At 36.0% G+C, this 27,225-nt stretch overlaps 1 pseudogene; it reads right to left on the bottom strand.

Moving 5' to 3' along the window:
- Positions 1–339: 339 nt before the first annotated feature.
- Positions 340–26,880, bottom strand: LOC127870241 (sodium-dependent multivitamin transporter-like; annotated as a pseudogene).
- Between the last annotated feature and the right edge of the window lie 345 nt (positions 26,881–27,225).

The raw sequence follows: 27,225 nt of genomic DNA, 5'->3' as shown, positions 1-27,225 counted from the left end.
CAGTTCTCACAGGTAGCCTAAGGATGTCAAAGCTTTAGTAAAGTTAAATCGCTTAAACTAAATTTAGGTTCAGGTATACTGAACAATTTAGTCTGCGAATGACACCAACCAAAATGTTATGTTCGTATAAGTAGAGGCCTTAGTACATGTCCGCAGTCTACCGACACACAAGGCGTCACATATAACACGTACAAACGCATATGAAGCTATTGCAAATATACTCTCAGTAGAGCACCATGAGCTTAAGTGAGACTTTCAGCATTCTAATTGGTCGATATTTTGGTATTTTATAACAGTCAATTTTTTTATTTGAAGAATTTATACGTATTTATTGGGTTGGTGACTTTTTAATCACAAGAAGATATGTAAAAAATGGAATATTTCAAGGCTATGGTGTTCCGATGTCACAAAATCGCCTCGTGCAATAAAACATATCGGGACACCGTCCTTCAATATTCCTTATGTATTTACAACGTTTCAATACACAATGAACAAAAAACATCTTATTACAATACACGTCGAGAACAGATCTATATATTCAGTGCTAAGTAACAAACACAGCAATATCACAAACAAGTCAAAGCATCCTTTCAATCAAAACACGTTCAGTCGTTGGTCCACTCAGAAATGCACGGTCAGAACTTTCCGTCATATTCGGTCACATGACTATTGGCCCATTTTGTTTAGCGTCAGATCCCTGCTCTGCCATCTCAATGTCAAAGAAATTGTCTATATCGGAATTCTTAAGATCCACGGCCGTGTGTCTTCGATTGCCGTCTCCCCTTTTCACCTGTAAACAAGGCATATACCTGATGCAAATGAAATAAAAGCGCAATGATGTAAACGTATGTGTGTATTTACAGTTCCTTACAATATAGCCGTATAAACTAATCTTACGGCGAATACATTTATGAGTAACTAAGCAAGACTAAAACACAGTTTATCTGAAAACAAACACACAATACGGGATGAAAATACAAGATATCGAATAAATATTTTCAATATTTCAATATTCATCAAATTTGAACTTAACGTTTAATAAACTTTGCTAGCTTACATGTTCAAGTGAGCTTGCACTTGAAACAATTCAATTATAGATGAAATATATCAGAATAAAACACATCCGTTTAGGCAAGACACGGATGTTTGCGTACCTCGTCATAAACGACTCCACATCGCAGAAGTTTTAAAATCACCTCTGGCAAATAAGGGAACAATATGTCAAAGAAGGGGATCTGCAAATTAGGGTCAACCTCACTGGGCTTGTTAGCTCCTAAAATCCGAACAAAATGAACGTCAATGTTGGTCAACATACGTATGTTTGTACAAACCATTTGAAAGATGCGAACTCATACCGTTTACATTTATAACTGTACATTAACATATGCATTTTGTGTTAAACCTCTATGTTATAAGTGGAGTTATCCTTCAAGAAAACAAAACCTGGATTTACAAAGAAACCAATCATATAACACATATAACGGAAACAATTCGTATAGCTGTCGTGAGATGCATCGTTAGTCGAATTCCAAAATATTCAACCTTTATTCATTTGTACTTATTTAAATAAAGAACCTCGATTTTCATTTAAGTGTACATCTCAACCCGAACGACCCTTTCCCAGATCGAGTACGTACCAGTTATGAAGCTGACAATTAGCCCGACACCGACGACGACAGCTACCGCCGTAGCGCTGTACCACATATAGGAGAGCGAGTAGAGCGGAAAGAAAATACCTCCACTGAAATGAAACAGAGCTCAACTGGTTCTAAATATTAAAGAAGCGTGATGTGGCCTACTTCCGTATATTTATAATAATAGCCAAGATAATAATCAAGTCACAGCGTTTTCCTGATCATCTTCTTATATCAGTATACTAACTTTTCACAGAATCTGTTTATCGATGTCATCAAAATCACCAGAACCATCAACATCTTCTACGTTATCAGCATCAATATTTTTCCCATGGGCAATGTCAACAAACGAAACAACTGCAGCAACAAGAACATTGGATATACAAATGAAACAAAAGTCTTACTCATGTTGTGCTGCTGTAGTTGTGACGTTTACGGAATTCATCGTTGTTGTTATGATATCTGTCGTAATGAATGGCGTGGCGGTGGTGCTCATGTTAATAGCGCTGACGGTGGCGGTGGCGGCGGTGGTGGTGAGGTTCCAGTTACAGCCGCTGAGCACAACGCGCGCTTTGGGGATTGTCTTAGTGACCTCCGTGATGTAGGCACCGATGCCAATCCAGAACATGAACACCAAGCTGACTATTAGGCCTGCATACGCACCCTAAGTAAACACATAATATCATAACAATATGGAACTGTGTACATACAATACCCTATGTATATTTGTTCAAGTTCTTTGCGCACAGAAGCGTATAACAACATTGGGACTATACTAGAGGACGTGAATCACAATATGGACCGACGAGTTCAATACTAGTATAAGAAAACGTACGAAAAATTAAGGACCAATAAGAGCCAAGAAACATTATCAGAGAGGAATATTGTTAATATCTGCTCGTCACTTATTTAATGATAATGACACACGACTGTATATGCACAATGCCAAGAGCAACAGGAAGATCCGATCATTGTTCCTTACAGCAGAATTGGCCAAAACGAAGAACTGAGGATGATCGCTACCGCGATTTTTCATAAATGATAGTAGCCTACCGCGATGTTGGCCAAAGGTTGGAATCACTGATAATTGCTACCACGATGTTGGTCCAAGATAAGAATCAATGATTCAACCGCGGCAATGGTCCAAAGGGAAAACCAATGATAATAGCTAACGCGTTGTTTGCAAAACGGGAGGAATCAATGATAATTGTTTATCGCGGTGAAAGCCTATGGCGAGAACCAGTTAAAATTGCTTACCGCGGTATCAGGCAAGGAATAATTATAATTGCTAACCAAGATGTTGGTCCGAGAGGAGAACCAATGATAATTGCTTTTCGCGGTGTTGGCCAAACAGAGGACCGATGATAATTGCTAATCACCGTTCTTGGCCATGGGAAGAGCCAATCATAATTATTTACCCCGGAGTTTGTCGAAAAATCAGTTTTGCTAACCATTGTGTTGGATAAGAGAAGGCGCCATTGATACTTGCTTACCGCGGTGTTCGCCAATGGAAAGAACAAAATATAATTACTCGCCCAAGAGAAGACTCAATAATACTTCTTACAGCGGTGTTAGATCAATAGAATATCACATGACGATTGCTTATCGCAGTGTTGGATCATGGGAACAGCATGATACTCGTTTACAGCGTTTTGGGATCAAGGAAAGACACACAGTATAATTGCTTACCGCGGCGTTGGGCAATTGGAAGAACCAATGATTATTGCTTCACGCGGCGTTGGACCATGGGAAGGACCAATCTAAACTGCTTTCCATCGTGTTGTCCCATTGCAAAAACCAAGCATTCGTCCAAACGAAAATCAGTCATCAAGGGAAGAACCCATGACAATTTATTACCGCGGTGTTGGTCCAAGGGAAAAACCCATGATAATTGGTTACCGCGGTGTTGGATCAAGGATAGAACCCATGACAATTTGTTAACAATGAGTTGGTTCCAGGGAAGAACCCATTGCACGTGGTTACCGCGCCGCGGAGATGGTCCAAGGGATAAACCCATGACAATTGGTCATCGCGGTGTTGGGTTCCATAGAAGAACTAATGACAATTGGTTACCGCTGTGTTGGTCCAAGGGAATTTTTAATAATTTATTTACAACTCATCAACACAATATTACACATAACAAAGCATTTAATAGTATCGTAAAACACATGTATTGCCGCTCCGCATTCTGAGCTATAAGAGATGGAAGTGTTGTACAAATTATGTCATCCACTAAGCAGCTCCGACACAAGCGCTCAAAGAGCCAGACACACAAACACAGAGAGCTGTTTACTGTCTGATAAAACTTGCACAAAATAGATCATAATATATGTATAAAGCACTGTCATGAAATATTTACACATATTGCTAAGAGTATTACTTCAATATCTTTGTGTGAAGAACAATGACTTGAGACAATCCAACAATCCTCACATAGATAGTGAGTTTGATCAAACAGCATTGCCGAAAGATCCGGCAGGTTAAATCGAGCATATCGTATACCAGATATGGCACTCAGACCTAAATAGGATCCAAAACTCCATTTACCAAGAACAGACAAGGTAAAAAGGAACTCTAATCATTGTGATTTGAAATCTGAGTGAAGATACAGCAAACCAAATATAGGTGTGGACTATGCATTGTCATTGTTCTCCACTATATTACAACTTTGGGTCTTATTTACAATAGTACACAAAACACATGTATTGCTGCTCAGCATTCTGAGCTAAAAGAGATGATAGTATTATAAAATTATGTTATCCATTAAACAGCCCCAAAAGAAGCGCTTAAAAAGCCAGACCCACCAACACAGAGAGCTGTTTACTGCTTGACACAACTTGCACAAGATACATCATAATATAAGTATAAAACATATGTATATATGTATGTTTATATAGATGTGGACTATGCCATATCATCGTTCTGCACTATATTAAAACTTTAGGTCTTATTTACATGTGTCTATTGAATTATAGTAACATCAAATGTTAAGTAATGGTAAAGGGAAGAACCCATGACAATTGGTTCCCGCGGTGTTGGTTCAAGGGAGGACCCAATCTTAATTGGTTACCAGCGGTGATGGTTCAAGGGAAGAACTCATGACAATTGGTTACCGCGGTGTTGGATTAAGGGAAGAACACATGACGATTGGTTACCGCTGCGGTGTTGGTTCCAGGGAAGAACCCATGACAATTTGTTACCGCGGTGATGGTCCCAGGGAAGAAACAATTACTACTGTGTACCGCGTTTATCGATCAAGGGAAGAACCCATGAAATTTGCTTACCGCATTGTTTAATCAAGGAAAGAACACATGACAAATGCTTTACCGCGGTGTTGGATCAAATGAAGAACGCGTGGACATTTCCTTTCCGCGGTATTGGATCAAGGAAAGAATCCTTCGCAATTAATAACCGCGCTGTTGGATCAATGGAAAACCCAATTGTATTAGTTAACCGCGGTGTTGGATCAAGGAAAGAACCGATGACAATTGCTTTTTTCGGTGTTGGATCAATGGAAAAAATCATATTAGCTTACTGCGGTGTTGGACCATGGAAAGAACATTCCTAGCACGAAGACGCCAAGTAGCGGCCCCCCGATCAACCCCACAGAGACAGTGCGGCCTAAAACAGGCAAACAAATATAGTGTCGATTAAAGGAAATAAATGAATACTGAAAGGTGTACAATTATCCAGAAAAATTGAATGGAAACTGATATATAGAAGGATCGTTATGACTGGCATGTCATATTACGTACATGAAAACATACCTAATCGGTCAAAAAATACCGGTTTTATTATCTTCTATTTCGAACAAAAAACGGTATGTAATAATATTCACTATTTAATACAATCGACATTTGAATCGACAGTGGGTGTCTCGAGATAACAAATTAAAATATTTAGATGTATAATTATATAATAGCAAGAACTAACGGCCAAAAAACGGAACATTGTTTCCTGTATCAATATTGATCATTATTATGGAAAGTGTTCCCCTCACCTGCAACACCCCTCCCAGCAATGACGCCACATAGGTCAGTCCGAGGCATACCACACTGATTATAACAGCTAATTAACACGCATGAAATGATTACATTTTTTAAATAAGCAGCTGCAATTGTATGGTGTATTAATAGAGAAATAAAAACATATGCAAAGCAACAGATAAAAATCAGATATATTAAAACTGAACAAATTAACATCGGACTCGTTAACTAAGTAGTTTCGCATTAATGTTAGTTTTAATTCAAACATATTTTTGGATTAAAATTTTGAGTATTATAACATTATTACTCATAAACCGGTATCATATAATATCCAATAATCCAGTGTAGTAAATCCTTTTCATGTTGTGACCCAGTTTAAATACCACGGCAAATTTGGAGTAGTTTTACATAGGATACCTGACTTTCAATATAGTACAACAAATATTAGAAACAAAAATTCGTCATGTTCCCACCATTGGTCTAAATTGAAAAAATAATTACCAAAAACCTCAGAATAGAGATAATTTCAACTTATCGTAAACAGGCGTTTGACGTTGGACATACACCTTTGCGCCTTGGAGACAAGTGTATTTCAATCGCGCAAATTAAGATAAATACATGTACACACCTTCCTAGGTCCCCTTCATGTTCAGTCGTACAAACGCCAGAGGCCATGTTATTACTCAACAAACAAAATTGACAAATTGTGCCGATTTGCTTTTCCAGTTTTCATTCACTTTAGTCGGGTACGTGACTAAAAACTACCAAACAAATCGGACTAGGTTTTGGCACTTCGCTCGGCCACGTCCTTCACAAAGACCGGGTGCTAGACTAATAGTAACCGAACATTTTGGACAGGGTGTTGGCCATTTGCTCTACCACGTCCTTCATAAAGGCCGGACGCAAGACTTCTACTTTATTAACACATTGGCAGGATTGTGGCCCCATGCTCTGCCATGCCCGTTGTTTATGCCGGGTGCCATTCTAATACTCATCCAACACCTTGGTCCAAGTTTCAATAAGGCTGGATACATGACTACAAATAAACTAAAACCTTTTACGAGTTGCCGGCCCTTTGCTTCGTCATGTCTTCCACTAAGGCCGAATTAAAGACTTATATACACACTTAACACTTAGACCAAGCTGTGACCGTCTGCTCCGTCATATCTGCCACTAACGCATGAATCGTGCACATGACAACAACTTACCTAACACCTTGGACCAGGTGGTTGCCCTCTCCTCGGTCATGTTCTTTACCCAGTACGTCCTGATTATATCCTGAAGAATGCACGCGGCGATAGAGTTCAAGCCGGACGATATTGTGCTAAAATAGGAACAAATATGGAGATAATTGAGGAAAGTTGAGGTAGATTGACGCGCGCGTTAAATGCAATGAAAGCGAAAGACCCTAGATGAGTTAGTGGAGTTCTTAACGATGATGATGCGTGTTTGTTGCCGTTTCGCGTTGTAATTATAAATTGTGCATATGTGTTTACAAATGAAAAACGTATCATATTACATAATTTTATCTCAGTTATTGGGATATTATTTTGAACGTCGAACTCATACGGGTGAACAAAAATATCATTATAACTTTAGTACACTTAATATATTGCAATTGTGTTGCAACTATGGGGCAATGTTGTGGAATGTAATATTATAAGTATCGAAATTCTGAGTGTAATATCGTTTTACATTGTGAACGGAAATGTGGCCCTGTTAAGATAATATCACGTGTATGTATCGAGTGTAAATCAATTTTTAGAATGTGTTTATGATTGTAACGTATATAGAATAACAGTTCAAACATTGATACAACACTTTCTTATCTTGAGAAAGGATTAGTTATGTTATAAAATAAGGGCCTTGGTGTATCTGACTGGACTGTCTGTACCTTAGGGTGCCGCTAAACAAGGAGGCGACAAATAGGCCTGGAACTCCATCCACTTTGCCTAGCACATCCATCACGAACAGGGGTAGCAACTGTAAAAATAATAGATCGTGAGATTTGTGTATAAGGAAATAATTTATAAAGAAACCAAGCGAGTATAGGGTAGAGTAGACAGTTTCTACTTTCATTCGTGTAGTCTACGAATTAGTATTACATTGAAAACCTTTCAAAGATAAAATTCAATAGTCATAATAAGAACATATTCAATTTTATGTTTGAATTTAATTAACGGCTGTTTTTTTTCCGAAATTTGTAACATAACCACTCTAAAGGCCAAATGAAATAAACAAAACTGCACGGAAAATGATTGAAGTGGATAAATTATTTATTTCAATAAATTCCTGATCACGCACAATTTTTAGTTGCCAACCGTGAATGATCACTTGTAAATTTAAAGTGATTTTCTAACGACACAAAGAAATATCCTTTATCCTTTAAACTTTGTGTTCGATAGACGTAGTCATTTCTCATTTCAATAAGGATGTTTACGAACAGATAATGATGTTCAAATGCCTATGAACCACATTTTGCTTAAACTGTTAACTTGGTCAAAATGTGAGACAAGAATAAATGACTTAATTTAGTGAATCAATATATTCGAAAGAATTGTGCTGTAATGCAGCCGAGAAATCAACCTTGAATATCACAAACGTATGCCGCAAAATTATGGTCGAAAACCAACATAATAATGTAATTGTTCAATAGGTACGTTTCAATTCAAAAAGGAAGGTTATCAATTTTATATTACTAAGCGGCTAAACAGAGTTTTCTCCTTGGAAACACGAGTAGGTTGGTAACTTTTTTTAACAGGTTATATCAAAACACAATTAATGTTCGATAAGCTAATTCTAAGAGTATGTGTATAGGTATATTATTACAAGAAATGTTTGTGTAGTGTTCTGATTTATCAGAGGGCTTGATATTGTTTGCATTTTTTGCTTTGTTGGTGTATGCAGTTTATGTGCAACTAAAATATTCTCTTAAATGTTGTACTAGTAGCAACGAATTTAAAAAAGGGGGTAGAATTGGCCTAGTGATATATCCAACAGTATACAATGTAACTCCATGTATGTCTCTGAATATGTATACTCTGATGAGTAGTCATTATAACAACTAATGAGACAACGAAACCGTTCGTGACTTAAAAGTGTACAGGGTAACCCTTCACTTTACTGTGCGAAGGCTGGCCTGTAGCTACTCTTGGAATATCTCCGATTTTCGCATGATGCGGCTATTAATTATTATATACATATTATATGTATAACAACATCACAATATCACATTTAATATCATGATATTTGACAAAGATACCAATACATCGTAATACTTATTTCTTATTTACGTGCAATCGTTCATGTAACTTGCAAGCCCATGTACAAACGTGATGGAATCTTATATAAAAGTTACACTGTCCACAATGTCCGTCCGTACATCTCCGCTATACAAAGACACCATCTCCTACTTCCCATGATGTCTTATTTCATCATCCGTAATTTACAAAATCCCTATATAATGACTAATTACACGAGGACACTCAATAGCATCTGACGTGTGCAATTAAACGATCATCTTGATAACAAGTATTCCGTATAATACGTTGCATTTCTTTTATAATATATGTTATATAACGATGTACGCTGCCCCGCTTTGGCATTTGCCATGATTTTGTCCTAGATAAACTGATTGTTTAATCGTTTCAACCTGTTATCGGAGACATCTTCAGCAGGGGATTAACTATTCGATTAATATCATTATAGATATATGGTATTGTCAGGGACTTTTTCTGATCTACGTTCGCTGCCTCACAACCGATGATTTCTGGATAAACTCTTAGATTAACATGCCTTGTTTTTCATACTTACCAGGTGTTACGAGAGAGGTACAATAAAAGGCATGGTAAGAATATTTATGACTTAACACGTACATAATAACCGACATATTGGTCCGAAATAACGCTTTAATCATATGCTTATCATTGGGATATTTCTCACAAAACCGGGTCAGCAATTCAAACTTACTTGATGGTTATTCAAAATAGTTTTACAACGTTCTGCACGTAAACCGTATAGGAATGGCTTCGGGGCGCTGGAGATGTTCAATCGAGGATCGTTGTGGGAAAACTGGACTTCATGCATGTGCGTAAAGTGTCATCCCAGATAAGCCGTTGCAGTCCGGACAGGACTAATCTGTGATGACGCTTTAGGCAGATGCAATAAGCCTGGTTTTACAGGACGATGCTCAATAAAATGGGTCTCTAAGAAACGTACCTTGATCGCTTGCGGCAACGAGACCGAACTTGATGGGGTCGCAGGTCCGGTAAAGGTTGTACATGGCGATACCGATGAAGCAGCCGAGGTAGAGGATAAGACACATGCCGGGGAAGTTGATCCACATCGCGCTGGAAATAGACGACACGTTTTATTACAAATGGAGATAGAAAACATAGTCTCATCATTTGTAGATAGAAACATTAGTCATACCAATTGGATATAGATTTAAATATCCAATTTTGTTGGAAATACGGGAGCCAGAACAGCCATTCATAATAGAAGACAGGAGCTATCACAATTACAAGTTATAAACACGAGTTATTCGCAATAAGTGACAGTTAACGTAATATGCAAACTCAAAGACAGAGGCAATCACAGTTGTTATCACAATCACCATTATTTTTCATTATCATCACTATTACTACTTACCCCTACCAATAGAACGTTGTTGACAAAAACCGTGGTCATAATCTAATTGGCGCGTTATCATGGTTATAGTGTTTAACTTTATTGCATTATCTAATACAAATTTAAATAGTGCGTGTCGGCCATGAATACTATGTTATTTTTCTATCGTAAATATAAGTCAAAAGGCATTAAATTCAGTATTTGTTTATACAGTTCTCGTGTACAGAAACTTGAAAAGTTCAAAGTGAACCATATCCCTATCATAAGAAGTTATAAGATGAGCGTTTGGTTTAACTCACAAATTGAATGTTTTTGTGTTTCATAATACTAGCTAATGCTTTATTAATCTCAAAAGTGCCGTCTCGAATAAACCTGAGTGGTCAGCACAGGCTTATCCAAAAAGACGAGTTACGCATGTGCAACACCTACCACGTTCTCACGTGGGACCTACATTTGCGCCTCTTTCAGCGATGAGCAGGAGCATGCACGTTGAACCTGCGCCTGGTTGACGCCGTGAATGGCTACCCAGGTGAACCAGCCCCCAAAAACAAGTGCCCACGCCGAGTGGCGAACCTTCGGGTCGAAACTGAAGCTGAAATGGCATTAACAGCGTTTACAAAAAGTGGTGTATGACAGTATGAGTTGTTCGTTTGTACAAAAAGTACAAGGATTAAGAGTATGTAATCACAATTAAAGGCTGTTAAAATCTTCAACGTATATGACAATTATTGATTAAACGCAGTGTAAGATTAAAAATTCAACTCGACTCTCAAAATTACAAGTTTTTTTATTTATATTTGTATTTTTTGCAAGTTTTTAGTTAACTAGCACAAAATTATTTTGATTACTTTACATTGAATAGAATATCAAGTAAAATATGCAAAAGGCCGCATTTTTCTTTCTACTGTTGACTTCTGTAAACAATCCGATACTTTTTACTATTTGAATGCGTCAAGAAAGTTATTTTCCTTGTTTATTTATTATATAAATATTATTGTTTTGATTGATGACAATGTAATTAATAATGTGTCTTAATGTTTAACAAACAATCAGAGAGTATAACATTGTGAAAATAAATGTGTGATGTACTGGTTTGTTAAAACAAACAATGCAAAACACTAAATCGTTCAGATAATTACATTTACGTTGAACACTTCTAGAATTTGATGGGCTGTTTTCTCGCCTACTAAATGATGGATCGTCATCTAATTGTCACACATTTCAATGAAAAACACTTGGTGCCCCATGTCTAAATGTGTTGTTCGAATTATTCAGGGTGCAGGATCACGTGACTGTGTTGGGTTTTCTCAATTAAACGTTATTAGATATTGTAAACCGGTTCTGCTTTTTAAACTGTTTTCAAATATTTTTTCATCAGAATTTCAACTAATGCATATAAGACAGAATTTTATTCCGCTTATGTAAATGTGAAATACATCAGAATTACTTTATTTAATAAGCCTGTGTTCTTGTTCAAAAAGTCCATGTATACTGCACGACTATACGTCACGCAAGGTGAAATATTGTCACCGATTTCAAACGTATTCAAGGATTTATACTTAGACCTTAAGCTATCGACACAAACTGCAAGAAAAACTGTCTTTTATGCACTACAGATTTTTGTAAATGTATTTCAATAACTTCAGATATTTGCAAATATAAAGTTCTTAACGGTGTGTTAACATTCTGTCTGGCCCGTGTGTAACCCCCCTGAACGTAACGTTTTACTATTTAAACCAAAGTTTGACGCATAAACTGCCTACAGTTTTTATTTCTTGGATGGTAAAACTGTCAATATATAGCGCGTTCTAATGGCCTATATATTGTTTGAATTAGCTAACTATACGCGGACGCGAACTTAAAATTATCATGCGGTCACTTTTAACAGATTATACGGCAATCTGGTACACTGCACACAACATATCTCACAAACATGTGTTTGCAATCCTGCTCTCATGGAACATTCAACACACTTGTAAGCGTTGCTAAGATATGCTGTCCTTTGTAAACATGTCTCTAATTTCGTTGCGCTCGCGGAAGGGTACTATTTGACGCGTGTACGTGATTTTACACGGAAAGGCTTTAATAAGGAAGTATTCTTATCAACGACGGTATTTTTCAATTTTTCGTACATAATGTAAATTTGCATACATGATTTACCACCACCCAATATGGTTTTAAAATTGAATGTAAAGGAGCGTTTTCGACGCGTTATTTAATACGGTTTATAGTCAGAGCGTTAGCAAAACAATAACTATACTATAACGTTATGTTTATGGCACGCATGGTGAATTTTATTTTAAACTCAGTTTGATAATATTCATTATAGCGCATAATTCAGCTTAGCTCGTTACAAATCGCTAAGTTTATTAATTTATTATTATTAATTGTATGAGTATTAAATTACTTTATGCAGCAATTTAAATACTTTTTTTTCTAAAATCCCTTTGTTGTTAGTGACAAACTATAACTGTCAGATATCAATGCGCAAAAGATAAGTAAACAACTGCCATCCCGAACATAGAAGATATAAGCAACTTTAATAAACAATTCGAGACTTTGGTGTGAAGAACCAATGTCAAGTTAAAATAAAGCTAAGAAAATTTCCGTTTTCATGGCATATTCATACAATAAACTCCTTACTCGTCCCAAACCACCCTTCCACTGATGTCAAAATGTGTCCATGCGTCCTTGAGACCCCCAACTTCGTCCATGCCCTTGATGGCGATGGCGGACAGGCTGCCAAACATCACCAGGATTTGAAATGTGTCGGTGCATAGCACGGCCTTCAAACCGCCCTAAAATAAAGTGGTGACACGGGACGTACGATGAACTGGAAAGGCTACTTGAATTATCATTCACACAATAATTTTTTCGAGATGTATTGTGTTCAAATATGTTTTGACAGCCTTATGATCTTTGCTATGGCGATATCGAGTAATGTGCCGCAATCTCCGAAGCAGAATAAGTGGATCAATTTCAGAGCCCAGTAACTTTGTTGACAATATCATAATACGTGGACAACTTGACAAATATGCAAGTTTATATATAAATGCTTAAAATATTACAATATCGTTTTACAAAACCACATACCAAGTAAACTTGTAAAAGGTGTGCGATGTTTTTTTTCTGTATTATTGAGTTTTCGTGACTATGTCCTTTGGAAATAGTACATAGTTAGTAAACATGTCTGTCTTGCGTGACAAAATACTTATACAAATGTATCCGCGTTGTCGTGTTTTTCCACTTTTTCCATTAAAATTGTATTTTGCAAAAGGTATTTTTAATGCTGCTAGCGTTTCACTGGTTGCATTGCAGACCGTTTTACTACATGAAGTTTGTCGAATTCGGACAGAATGCTTTTTTAATTCATAAAAAAACGCATCGTAAAGATGGAAACTACATTGTACCACTGTATGGAGAGATACGGCTTTTTGACCTCAGATCATTTTATGAACTGAATGTTAACTAATTAACATTCGAGTGTAAGTCGTATACAATCTGGACAATACAAATCTTACAACTTTTACTCTTACGAAAGCATGGTCTAGTTCTGGGAACATATCTTACCAGAGCAGTGTAGAAGGTGCAAACGATGCCGACAGCGATGATTAACCACCACAGAGGGAACCCCGTCACTGAAACAACGACAACACCACAACCTCAGCAAACTTTCTCAGGTCCCATGACAATAAACATTGGTAAGCTTTATCGTTCTTGAAATTCTGAACAACTCATTTTTTTTTCAAATTAAAGATGTAGAAATATTATTGTTGCAAAAAATGTTTTAAGTTTAGATAAAGTTGACAGTATGACAATTTTTCATGCAAACGTTTTGTTTTAAGAAAACATTTTGTCGTTTATCGCTATATATATATATATATATATATGGGATATATATATATATATATATATATATATATATATATATATATATATATCCTTGCAATTGATTGTGTTTATTTATAAAGACCGTTTGATGGAATGTACGTATTTTTGCAATTGATAGTGTTTATTTACATTTGTAAATGACTAATTATGTTATGTTATGTTTAAAAAATAAATTTGATTTTTCATGCAAACGTTTTGTTTTAAGAAAACATTTTGTCGTTTATCGCTATATATATATATATATATATATGGGATATATATATATATATATATATATATATATATATATATATATATATATATATATATATATATATATATATATTTATATATATATATATATATATATATATATCCTTGCAATTGATTGTGTTTATTTATAAAGACCGTTTGATGGAATGTACGTATTGCAATTGATAGTGTTATTTACATTGTAAATGACTAATTATGTTATGTTATGTTTAAAAAATAAATTTGATGGAATTTACGTATTCTTGTAATTGATTGTGTTTATTTATATCTGTATTCTTAAATGACCATTTATGTTATGTTATGTAATGTAATATTGTTAACCTATTTACGTGACCGTAATCAATGTATATATTTGTGTATGAAGACGATGTACTTATGTATAAGTCTGAATAAACTGTCTGTCTGTCTGTCTGTCTGTCTGTCTGTCTGTCTGTCTGTCTGTCTGTCTGTCTGTCTCTCCGTCTGTCTGTCTGTCTGTCTGTCTGTCTGTCTGTCTGTCTGTCTGTCTGTCTGTCTGTCTGTCTGTCTGTCTGTCTGTCTGTCTGTCTGTCTGTCTGTCTGTCTGTCTGTCTGTCTGTCTGTCTGTCTGTCTGTCTGTCTGTCTGTCTGTCTGTCTGTCTGTCTGTCTGTCTGTCTGTCTGTCTGTCTGTCTGTCTGTCTGTCTGTCTGTCTGTCTGTCTGTCTGTCTGTCTGTCTGTCTGTCTGTCTGTCTGTCTGTCTGTCTGTCTGTCTGTCTGTCTGTCTGTCTGTCTGTCTGTCTGTCTGTCTATCCGTCTGATAAACACCCATCCAGCCGTGGAACGAACCCCACCACTAATTAACACCTCTATTAATCATTGTATGTTTAAAGTGTAATTGTATGCTCTTGATTATTGATGCTGTGCTAATTGCTTTCGACATTCTTCTGAAAAAGTCAACACTCATTAGAATTGAAGCCGCTGTCATGGGGACTTATTCACCAAACAATTCTGATACATTTGTTTAAAGTGATATTATGCGTATATACCAGTACATGCTATGTTTATAGGTGTCTAACGCAAACTTGTTTATTTTTGGTGTGTTCACTTCTTTACACTTATATTTGTTAATGCAGCATCAACATACTAAATCAATATCACGGAAAGAGAAAAATAATGCATTTGAATATCAACCGTACTTTCGATTTGACAACTGACGACAGAAATGATTCGATGTACGATGTGAATCTAAATTTAGTTTAAGTGCAGATTCGTTTATACGACACACGAAAACTAACTCCGATCCTAATAAAAAGACAGTACAGCTTGGCCTAGAGGACTGTACAGTCATGTTAAATATCGAATATAATATATATTTTTATAAACAACTGGTTGCAAGATGAGTTGCAAATAATGATCAATTACCACATTTTAACTAACTCGTTTGACCTGTTAATTCTTTTGAGCTCAATTCAACAGTGAAAAATGCCCGGCCCGGCCCAATTAGTTTTACTGCTTCAATTTCATATTGAAATGAACCATACTATTGAAAACATTAATATATAATGAACGTGCACGTTTTCACATACATAAACCTGTCGCCCGGGGAAAAGATTAATCAAAGGAAAAGGTTTCTACTGTTTAAAAATATACCTTAACTCTCGATTGTGAAAGACAATAAAATAAATATTTACGAATACAATGCATTATTTAAATGTATAGCGCGTAAAATAACGCATTATTGTTTTGACGTTGACGCAAGAATGATCTTCATTTTGTCATTTGCTCGTATCATGCACATTAATATACGATTTAAGAAATCTCTTGCACATGTTACATATAGACACACGTATAGAAGCAAGTTGTCACATACCTGCGTTAAGCGCCAACGACGGAGCATACAACACTATGGCCATGTACAAAATTTGAAACAGATACACTAGTGATAAATAAATCTAAGAATATACACGACATACAAGTGATTTAAGAAATATATTTTGATTTATTGTTTATAACCATAAAATACTGCAGGTATTTAGCACCACAGGAAGTGTACAAAAGGTTTTATTGCATGTACTGTGTGTCATCATTTAATCGGTTTGAACATCTGTGTTGCTCTCTTAAATGTCGGTTAAAACATTATCAGGCCTTTGTTAATTTTTAATTTTTGTTCGATAACAGCACAAACAAGTGCGTAATATAATAAGTTGGAACCAATGTATTAAATATTAAACAGCGATACCATTAATTGTTGTTGTTGTTGAATCAAATCTACTCAATCTTCGCCGTGAATGTAAGACGAATTTGCCAAAATTCGAAATAAAAATCGGGCAGTGCTGACATTGTCTGTTTGAGTCGGAAGTTAGCAAGTGCTGCCACAAATATAATACAAGCGGGCTATGGTGGCCCTGGGTCGTTCAAATGTGAAGAAGTTATGTAAAGCAAGGGTTGTAAATGTTGTTTTGTGAAAAGAAAGGGTTTGTTGTTTAGGCCGATATATAAATATATGCGTTATAAGGAGTTTTTTGTGTTTGTTTATGCTTTTTACAATAGACATTTGCTTCCCATTGCATCAAATGTTTATTTGGGATAAAAGTGATACGAGGACAGTATTCAAATATCTACAAAATTACAATCAACAGAAATGAATGTTTGCACTCAACTTCAATTTTTATTGCCTTTTTTCGCGTTTTTTTTTTAATACTTTTTGTCATTTTTTTTTAATATTTGTCGAAATATATGGCAGAAAGTGACATATTTTGCAAACAAAACTTGTTTACCATTGTTTGTTTTTTTTCAAGAAAAAATAAGAATCTTCTTCAATTCCAGAAAATTCAGACCGAAAAACAGATAATTGGATTTTTTATCATTTTTGGCGGCCATCTTGGACGCCATCTTGGATTACAAAAAACGTACCATCACGCGGCACGTCCATCCAAAATTTTCTGACACTTCAGACATTTACCTAAAAATGATATATACATCAGCTTTCACTCTTTTTTGCACACGGTAGTTGCCTAGGGACTGTACTATTAACGCTCTTCGCGTTCTAGTTTTTATTTTTGTCGGTGGGAAATCTCTGACAATCGATCAATTGATAACTCCGTTCAGAATCATTAAACGTCTGTAAGTATATGGAAATATGTAGCTTTAAACGAAGTGTAAGAACTCAATCTTCAGCCATTCATCTAAACGCATATGCGTCGTTTATGATTTGATTGATATATTTTAGATTAACATCACAGCTTTGAAGTACATTTATGTATAGGTAGAGCGCGAAATGATATCGACCTGGCAGTCGTGACCTTCCGCAAGAATAATTAAAACGCTTGATTTGTTTACAGTTGTTGCATTATGTTTCATTCATGAACGTTTTGCGCGAGTTTAATAATAAAATAATAGTGGGTCTAGTAAGGTACGCTTTATTCGACTTGTATCGCTTCTAGTACGGAATCTAATAAATGCATCGCTATGGTATTGCAATATATTCATGCTAAAATGTTAATACCAGGTACATGTTGGCGCTCTGCAGATTGCATATATAACCCAAGGCCGCATGTTTATATAAAATGTAACTGGAATAAATTCATATTACATGAATCACATTAAATGAGTGTTGTGTCAATAAATGCACGTGAATTAAGCTGACAAAGCATCCTTACTTTTTCCTAGGCGGTACATTGTATCGAAGGTTGTTAATCAACTCACTTAAAAGAAAAGAAACTCCGAATACATGTATGTATAATGAGCACGGTCTAAAAATGTTTTCAAAAATATTTTGTCCTCAAATATGCGATAGTGAAAGTAATACGCATAAAAACTGACATAAGCGAGTTACCAAATCGACATGGTTCATGCTCAATCGGGATATATTTGCTAAATAACTAAACAAGAAACAGTAGCTGTTTGGTTTAATCTCATAAAGCAAGATCCAGCGAGCAGAATTCAGCGAGCAGAATTTGAGCGATATTAGCTACACTCGAAATTGGATTACATATATGTACAGGAAACATTTTACGTGCAAGGAAATGATATATGTAATCTTGTTCAATATGCACATAAAAAGTACTCATAAAATTCTTACCACGTGTGCTTAAGATAAGGTTACGGTACATACGCATGCCTTGGAATTACAAGTTGACCCATGTATTCATTTGCTATAGTACACATGCAAACAACATCGGTTCGTGAATTCCAGTCAAATTGATGCAATTTATAGGCAGTACAGCGATTTTTATCTAGAAAACATGCAGATTGATCGTGCCATAAAATCAATTAGTGTATGTTAACCACTTATGGGCAGCACACCGCTTTTTTTCTAAAATACATGCATAGTACATCTCTCCATAAAATCATGCATTTTGTGTCCACCACTTAAGGTCATTACAGTAATTGTTTTACTATATCAAATTCCGAGTAAATCGTTTCATTACATCAAGTAGTGTTTGTTCACCACTTACGGGAAGTACAGCAATCAGCATCAGGAGTGTTCATTGTTTAAACGCATTGTAATAAATCCATTTGTGTATTGGCTCTAAATACTATAATTGTCTTTCTTACAGTTACAATAATCGCAGTTTTCGTGTCGATGTGTTCACGTTATTGAGATTGTATGCTATGTAATAGAGCACTTGGTGTCACCCCAACTTTGGTGTTGGACATCAAACAATACAAGTAAGCCTTAAAGAAATTCAATGTAAATACATGAACATATAATTGTTTAACTTAATTAACAGGACTTCCTTTTACCAAACATTTGTTCTCACTATGCTCCTGAATTAGTTTGTGTTTAAACGTATTTAATTAAGCTCGTTGCATTGAAAGCCTAAGGCTTATTTGAAACACTCTCGAGTCCGTTTCCTGGGTCTAGAAGCAGTACTTTATGTCTATGGAGGAAGAAAGCAACCACAATAGGGATCGAACCCGTAACCTTCCGATCGCTAAGAGGACACCATATCCACTACACCACTGCGACATAAAATTGCTCCCGAATTGCATACCGTACTTCGTGGTTTTAGCGCAAAAGGGTTGTTACTCACATTTTGACAAAAATAATCTTTTTTCTTTTTTCAAGTTGTTTTTTTTACTTTACACATCCTAAATAGATATTAAGATTACACTCTGAAAATTTACCTATGAAAACATGTATTTGTCTTATGGTTGTATTTATTTTTTTATTAAATTGTGTATGCAAAACGGTTGTATCTCAAGTTAAATCCTTTGAGCACAAACAATTACAAAGTGTACGTTGTTGGAAGGGAAGTAACTCAACTTCACATCTTTTGTTGATGACATCATAATTATGACATCACTGTTTGATTTACTTGCCATGTGTGCCTTGACATTCTGAATGTTGTTTTGATTTTTTATTTTTTTTGAAGGCTCAAGAACATAACATAATTATCTTTACATCTTTCTTAAATCATTTAATATTTGTTTTGTAATTTTTATAATTCAACAGAGTTAAATTCAAAACCAGTTTATCTTATCAGCTTATTTTAATTAAAAATAATAATAAACTTTGTTATTAAAAGCTGGCCTATAACCCTCTTTCTGAATTCAAATAAAAACTATTCAAATAAAATTGTGATATAAGAAAAATGATTAGACAGAAACGAGTACAAAATCCGATCGATCTTGTTTCTACCTTTTGAGCACCACGATTATAATTGTCTCAGTATGACATGCTACACAATGGTACCATTGTCTCCGTCTAACATGCTATGTACTGGCACCATTTTATCCCATCATCAGACGTGCATTGTCGAAATAAACCACTGTGGAATAAGTGTGTGGAATTTCGGCAGTGCTGAAATATAGCTGTCACGCGCGGCGGACAATGGTCATATTACTCGAAATCAACTATAAAGTAATCATATTTAGTAAAATCGAATCAGATTCATCAAAACAAACAATTTGATAACACGATGTTATATATTTTTAACAAATAATGCAACTCAAAAAGCAACAAAAATAATTAACAAATATTAAGCGTACTCGTGACGTCATCATTAAGACGTCATACGACACAATGCATGTTCTTTCACGCTAAAGCTGCAGTTGTTTAGTGTTTTTTTCCATTATTTCTTAAAAATCGGGGACGTAGAGGTATGATAACAGAAAAACAGGTTAGTTACTGATCTTTTTGTAATGTATAAGCTCGGCACGATTAAAATAATGAAACAATGTTTGCTTAAAATAACTTTGGGATTTTCCGTGTAGTTCGATTTTCCTATTCTATTTTTAAAGAAATAATTTACGACTTAGAAAATTGATGGGATAAATCGAATACTAGGTCGGTGCCGAATAAAGCAAAGTTTATTTTGCTCGGCACGTAAATCTGAACCACTCGCCAAGGCTCGTGGTTCAGATTTTCTAAGCCTCGCAAAATAAACTTTGCTTTATTCGGCACCGACCTAGTGTATTCTCTATGTCTCAGTCTGACATGCTATGAACTGGTACAATTGTCTCAGTCTGACATGCCATGTACTGGTACAATTGTCTCAGTTTGACATGATACATACTGGTACCATAGTCTCAGTCTGAAATTCTATATACTGATACCAGTGTCACCATCTGGTTTAATTATAACAGTCTGACATGCTACGTACTGTTACCATTGTCACAGCCTTAGATGCTACGCACTGGTACCATTGTCACAGTCTCACATGCTACATACTGGTATAATTGTCACAGTATGACAAGCTACGCACTGGTACCATTGTCACAGTCTGACATGCTACGCACTGGTACCATTGTCACAGTCGCAGATGCTAGGTACTGGTACCATTGTAACAGTCTGACATGCTACATACTGGTACCATTGTCACAGTCGAGCATGATACGTACTGGTAAAATTGTAACAGTCTGACAAGCTACGTAGTGGTACCATTGTCACAGTCTCACATGCTACCTACTGGTATAATTTTCACAGTCTGACACGCTACTTAGTGGTACCATTGTCACAGTCTCACATGCTACATGGTATAATTGAAACAGTCTGACATGCTACCTAACCGGTACCATTGTCACAGTCTCAGATGCTAGGTACTGGTACCATTGTTTCAGACTCACATGCTACATACTTTTAAAATTGTCACAGTCTGACATGCTACATACCGGTACCATTGTCCCAGTCTGACATGCTACATACCGGTACCATTGTCCCAGTCTGACATGCAACATACTGATACCATTATGACAGTCTGAGATGTCACATACTGGTACCATGTTCACAGTCGCAGATGCTATTTACTGGTACCATTGTAACAGTCTGACATGCTACATACTGGTACAATTGTCACAGTCTAGCGTGCTGCATACTGGTATAATTGTAACAGTCTGACAAGCTACGTAGTGGTACCATTGTCACAGTCTCACATACTACCTACTGGTATAATTTTAACAGTCTGACAAGCTATGTAGTGGTACCATTGTCACAGTCGCACATGTTACATACTGGTATAATTGCAACAGTCTGACATGCTACATACCAGTACCATTGTAACAGTCTGACATGTTACATACCATTACCATTGTCACAGTCTCAGATGCAACATACCGTTACCATTGTCAAAGTCTCAGATGGTACGTACCTGTACAATTGTCACAGTCTCAGATGCTACGTAATGGTACTTTTATCTCGGTCTCACATGCTACGTACTGGTAAAATTGTCACAGTCTGACAAGCTACATAATGGACCATTGTCACAGTCTAACATAATACATACCAGTACCATTTTTACAGTCTGACATGCTACATACTGGTACCATTGACACAGTCTGACATGCCACATACTTGTATAATTGTCACAGTCAGACTTGTTCTTTTGAATGCTCTGAGCTTTTATAAGTACATACATACAGCTCAGAGTTCTTCTTGTTTACCCATTTTTAATGTAAATTTTTTTATGTCTCACGTATGTCTATAAAATCGAGTTCAATCAACCTAATACATCGTTACAAACACAATACCTGTTATTACCGATATCAATTTGCGAGGGAATTGTTGAGAAATACTCAAAACAAAAACTTGATACAAAAACCGTTTTCAAACCGAAAGCTGAAGTTTTGAATTGAGGATTCGATCTATCTTACGGATGTTCCGGAGGTAGTCGGTATATAACGATTGGTAGATTAGACACGATATCTATCTCGCCGAGGATTCCGGATATAGTCTATAGCGTATTTTCGAATTCAGAATTACTCGGAATACTCGGCTTTGTCCATTGCAAAAACATATACATTTAAAAGACCCATTGACGTGTTTGAAACTTTGCATTAATATCAATATTATGCGAGCATAACATATCATGACAGTTGTTTTAATTTGCGCATTATGGATATATTAACGATCTATTTGTGTTTATTTATGCCAGAAAATAGTTTATGTGGCTAATATTTCCAATTAATGCCGCCCGGATTCTGGGCAGCACGTTTCTATGGAAAATCGGGTAGTTGCAACTCCCAGCGACCCGAAGGGTCAATAGCTGGGAGTTTAATTATTGCAACTAACAGTCTGACAAGTGGTACCATTATCACACTACACAGTGGTACCATTATCACTGTCTCATATGTTACCTACTGGTATAATTGACACAGCCTGACATTCTACTACCATTGTCACAGTGTCACATGCTACAATGGTATAATTGTAACAGTCTGACAAGCTATGTAGTGGTACCATTGTCCAAGTCTCATATGCTACATACTGGTATAATTATAACAGTCTGACATGCTACGTACTGGCACCATTGTCACAGTTTCACATGCTACGTACTGGTACCATTGAAATAGTTTCAGATGTTGCATACTGTTATTGTTGTAGCATGTTGCCTCATGTTGATGAATGATCTTACTTTTGCTGTGATACCCAGGTTAAACATTTATGGTATCACATCTTCAGTTATTACTTCTGTTATCTTAAATAACTGCATACCAAATTGAGCAAAGTAACAAGGAATTTATTGTGATGCCGAAATATGTTTGAATACATGTACAATAATGTGTGGAATAATGTGTGGAATATTTATTTATTAAATGGTATACACGATACTAAAATGATTGTATTTGTTTAAAAAATGTTTGAGGATTGTTGATTAAGAATAAAAAGTTAATGGTAACTAGTAAGTTTTGCTTTCTTTAACTAATGATGAAGAATAAAGAGTATATGATGAGATACTTCCATTTAACACACACATTAATATTAAAACCTGCCCAAATTAAAAGTGGAAAACAGTTGTAACTTGAGTTACTTCCCTATTGCATAAACAATAATAACTGAACTTTCCAAAATTTCAGGTGGAAAATGGTTGTAACTTGAACATGTTCAAATATCTCTTTCCATAATTATTCTACAGATTGGAAGTAAGTCTTTTAACACTGCTTGGAACTAACCAAATGTATGCTTTTTTGAAAAAATCCAGCAAGAAATTTTTGAAAAAAAATTGTGCAGTTCTTTGTCTCTCCTGTAAAATTTCAAAAAATGGAGTTACAACCGTTTTGCGCTAAGCCCTCGACTTGTGAATTTGATCGCGCTTAAATCAGTACACATCTCCCCTAAAAAAAACTCTATAATAATGTTAGATGTTGTAGGTATAAAGAGCTTTCGATTTCATGCCCAATTTAACCAGTGAGTTTAGTTCAGCGAGTAATGACCTTGTGTACACTCACCATCTGGATACAGAACGTCAGGGAGCCCGCCGTCCTTACTCCGCGGCTGAATCGGTGCTCGAGATACTGCAACATAAAACAGCGTGGAGCCGTGCGTTTTCAATGACTGGAGGAGGTTCACAGGAAACGCAAATGAGCCACTATCTGGGTAAACGGGGTTTAATGCATATGCGTAAAGTGTCGTCCCAGATTAGCGTGTGCAGTCCGCAGTCAGTGAAGTCACTTTCCGCCTAAAACGGATTTTCGCAAAAACTTCCTTCAAACGGAAAATATAAATAAAAAGTGGAAAATTGTCTTTCCTTATTAGCCTGTACGGACTGCATTGCTTATTCGGGACTTCACGCACATGTATGAAGCTCAGTTTTTCCATGCCGTTTCTCATAAGTAGTGAAGTTTGAGTTGAAGGCTAGACATGTATGGTTTTATTGCCGCGTAAAAGGCTGCTAGAACTATACGTCGGTAGAAAGTGAATGAATTACAAAAAAAAAGTTCGGTCACACAATTAATTAAATACACATTACAATACATTAACAAAATATGCTGTTTAAAGATATATTTAAAATATTGCAGTTTGTAACTTTATGGAGAACGGTTAATATATATAGGATATTTGTTGGATTCGATGGAATATCGATTTTATTTCACGAGTGATCATATAAAATAATGCGCCACGAGTGAAAATATATATTTTTATGACCACGAGTGAATTAAAATCGATATTCCATCGAATCCAACTAATTTTATTTTTATTTTATGCTCTTTTCATCGTTTATTTACATTGGAAAAGAGTTTAAACTGGATAATTTCGCTGGATTTATGACGTCATTTCGTCGAAAAAAAGACGATATTTTTATCGTTATTTTTCTCTGTAATTTTTCACTGTTTAAAACAGCGAAATACCAGTTTTATTTCACTGATATTTGTCTATAAACCACAGGAAAGCATAAAATAAATTGCTTTATTCCTTAAACCGTTTCCAGGAATAAAGACATAAATTGTTCTCCATTGAGTAAAAAATTATGAATGTTGCTTTCACGAAACATTGGCTTTTGAATGTTTTAATGAACATAAAGCCAATTGATTCGCATACAATTGCCTCAATAGTTAAAAACAAACACAATCATATACATATTTATTCAGATTTGATTATTTTGAATATAAAATTAGGACCCAATAAATTAGATTAGATTAATAAAAATAACATAATGTCGGTGAATAACTTAAATACGAACGAACCGTACTAACAACGCAATCAACCGCTGTGATATCGGGGAAAATATAATCTTAAAGTGAGCTTATCTTGTAAAACAAGCACAAGCAAAAACAAGAGGTACCCGGTATACCCAAGTCAAACAATAACTATTCGTGTGTATTCGTTAAAAGCGTTCAACAGACACCTAAAATAGACCTCAGAAAAATCAAGAACATGTGCGCGATTACGATGTGCGTTCTTTGTTGTATCATCATATCCGCAGGTCTAAAACAAAAACGTGTTACCTGCGCCAACTGTTTAACGAGCGTCGGATGCTCATTCAATGTGTGATAATATCTGCATTGCTGAAATTTACATTTGATGAACGAAAAACCTTATATCGACCATGGGATAGAATAAATTACACTCTAATGATATATTTTAGTAGTTTTATTTGTATATCTTAACCTTTTTTCGAGAGAGTGTTTCGAAGTTTATGAAGTCGTTACGTTGACGGAGCTTGCATTCTTTGAGGACCCGGAGTGTGTCAAAGCACCCCTGCCTTATTAACTTATTAGACTCACGAACGGTAGGAAAAATGTTCAAATTAAAGCTGCAATTTCCAGCTATTTAGTTTGTACTTAAATTTCGGTGTGGTCTTGAGCTGCGGGGGAACCCAAGAACACGGAGAAAACCCCACCTGCCCGGTATGGTGACCACAAACAAATATCACATGCGCCAAAACCTAGTAGAGAAGCGTATGTACAAACCACATCCTTAACCGGACAGCCTATACATATTAATCGTTGTCTGCAAACCTCTACATATAACTGCCAATTCAATGTTATATCTCGAAGTGCAGCCAGGGCTTGGCAATGAAAACAAATTAACTCACTGAAAGTCATAAACACATTTAAGTGCACTGAGTCTTTAATTGCAATATTCCAGTATAGACTCAACAGGTGGATTAAATATATGTTTTCGCCCTATTAAAACACATGGGTTTTTTCCTGTAACACGTGTTTATTTAAATTCAAGTATTGTTTAGACTTATGCAATCATTTCTTTTAAACATGCGATTTATCATAATTGTATAGCGGCGTGTTATTTTGCTCCAACTTCGCTCTTAAATTCTTTAAAATATTCTCCGCTCTAAGCTTCCTGAAGACAAAATGCTGTCCAAATAATGAAACAACAGTAAAATGAAACAATACTTTCTCTCACTGTTTAATAATTATTTTTGGGACATAAATGATAAAACAAAGTAGTCTACCAAGATTACCTCGTAGGCGCTCGTGCAACGGAGCCGGTAGAAGACGGGTACGAAGACGTGCGCCGCCGTGGCGACAGCAAGCAGGTAGGAGAGGCCGATGTACCAGTACATGGTCGAGTAGTTGTACATCTCCGCCGGCGTGCCCAGCAGCGTGATCGCTGACATGAAACTCGCCAGGAGTGACAGCGACACCGGTAACAGGAACTCCTTCGTGTTCTGGTGCTTACGGTCTTTGATAGCGTAGAATATGCCAATAAACGCCGAAAACGCTGGTGTCAATCCAAATAAAGCGTAATCCATAGCGTTAAAGCTCGCGCGTTTATTTGATGCAAAACTGTAGGCCATCTTGGTCGGTGAATATGATCGATCGCTATATGTTAAAATGAAATCAATTCTTAACGCGAACCTACGTTGACATAAAACAAAACTTATTAGTTGTCGCACACAATTCGAAATACGCATATCCTGTTTGTAAGTCTTTCGTCGAACCGCCGCTTCTTGCTGAATGTTAATAGCATGTGAGTATATCAAGATATATCAGTATACATGAAAATTTCTGCTCGTATTATTTATAACTGCATCAAGGAAGCATTAAACAATATAGTCCTGCGTTAACCTAATGAAATTGTATTTGGTGTAAACTAATAAACAAAACTACATATATTCAGACGTAAATAGATCTGCGTTTTACGCACTTATGATCGATCCCGACTTTTGACTTTTCTTCAGTAATGACCAA

The sequence above is a fragment of the Dreissena polymorpha genome, chromosome 2, assembly GCF_020536995.1.
Source record: "Dreissena polymorpha isolate Duluth1 chromosome 2, UMN_Dpol_1.0, whole genome shotgun sequence".
Classification (NCBI taxonomy): domain Eukaryota; kingdom Metazoa; phylum Mollusca; class Bivalvia; order Myida; family Dreissenidae; genus Dreissena; species Dreissena polymorpha.
The sequence above is the reverse complement of the archived record's forward strand: the minus strand, read 5'-3'. Positions and strand labels throughout refer to the sequence as shown.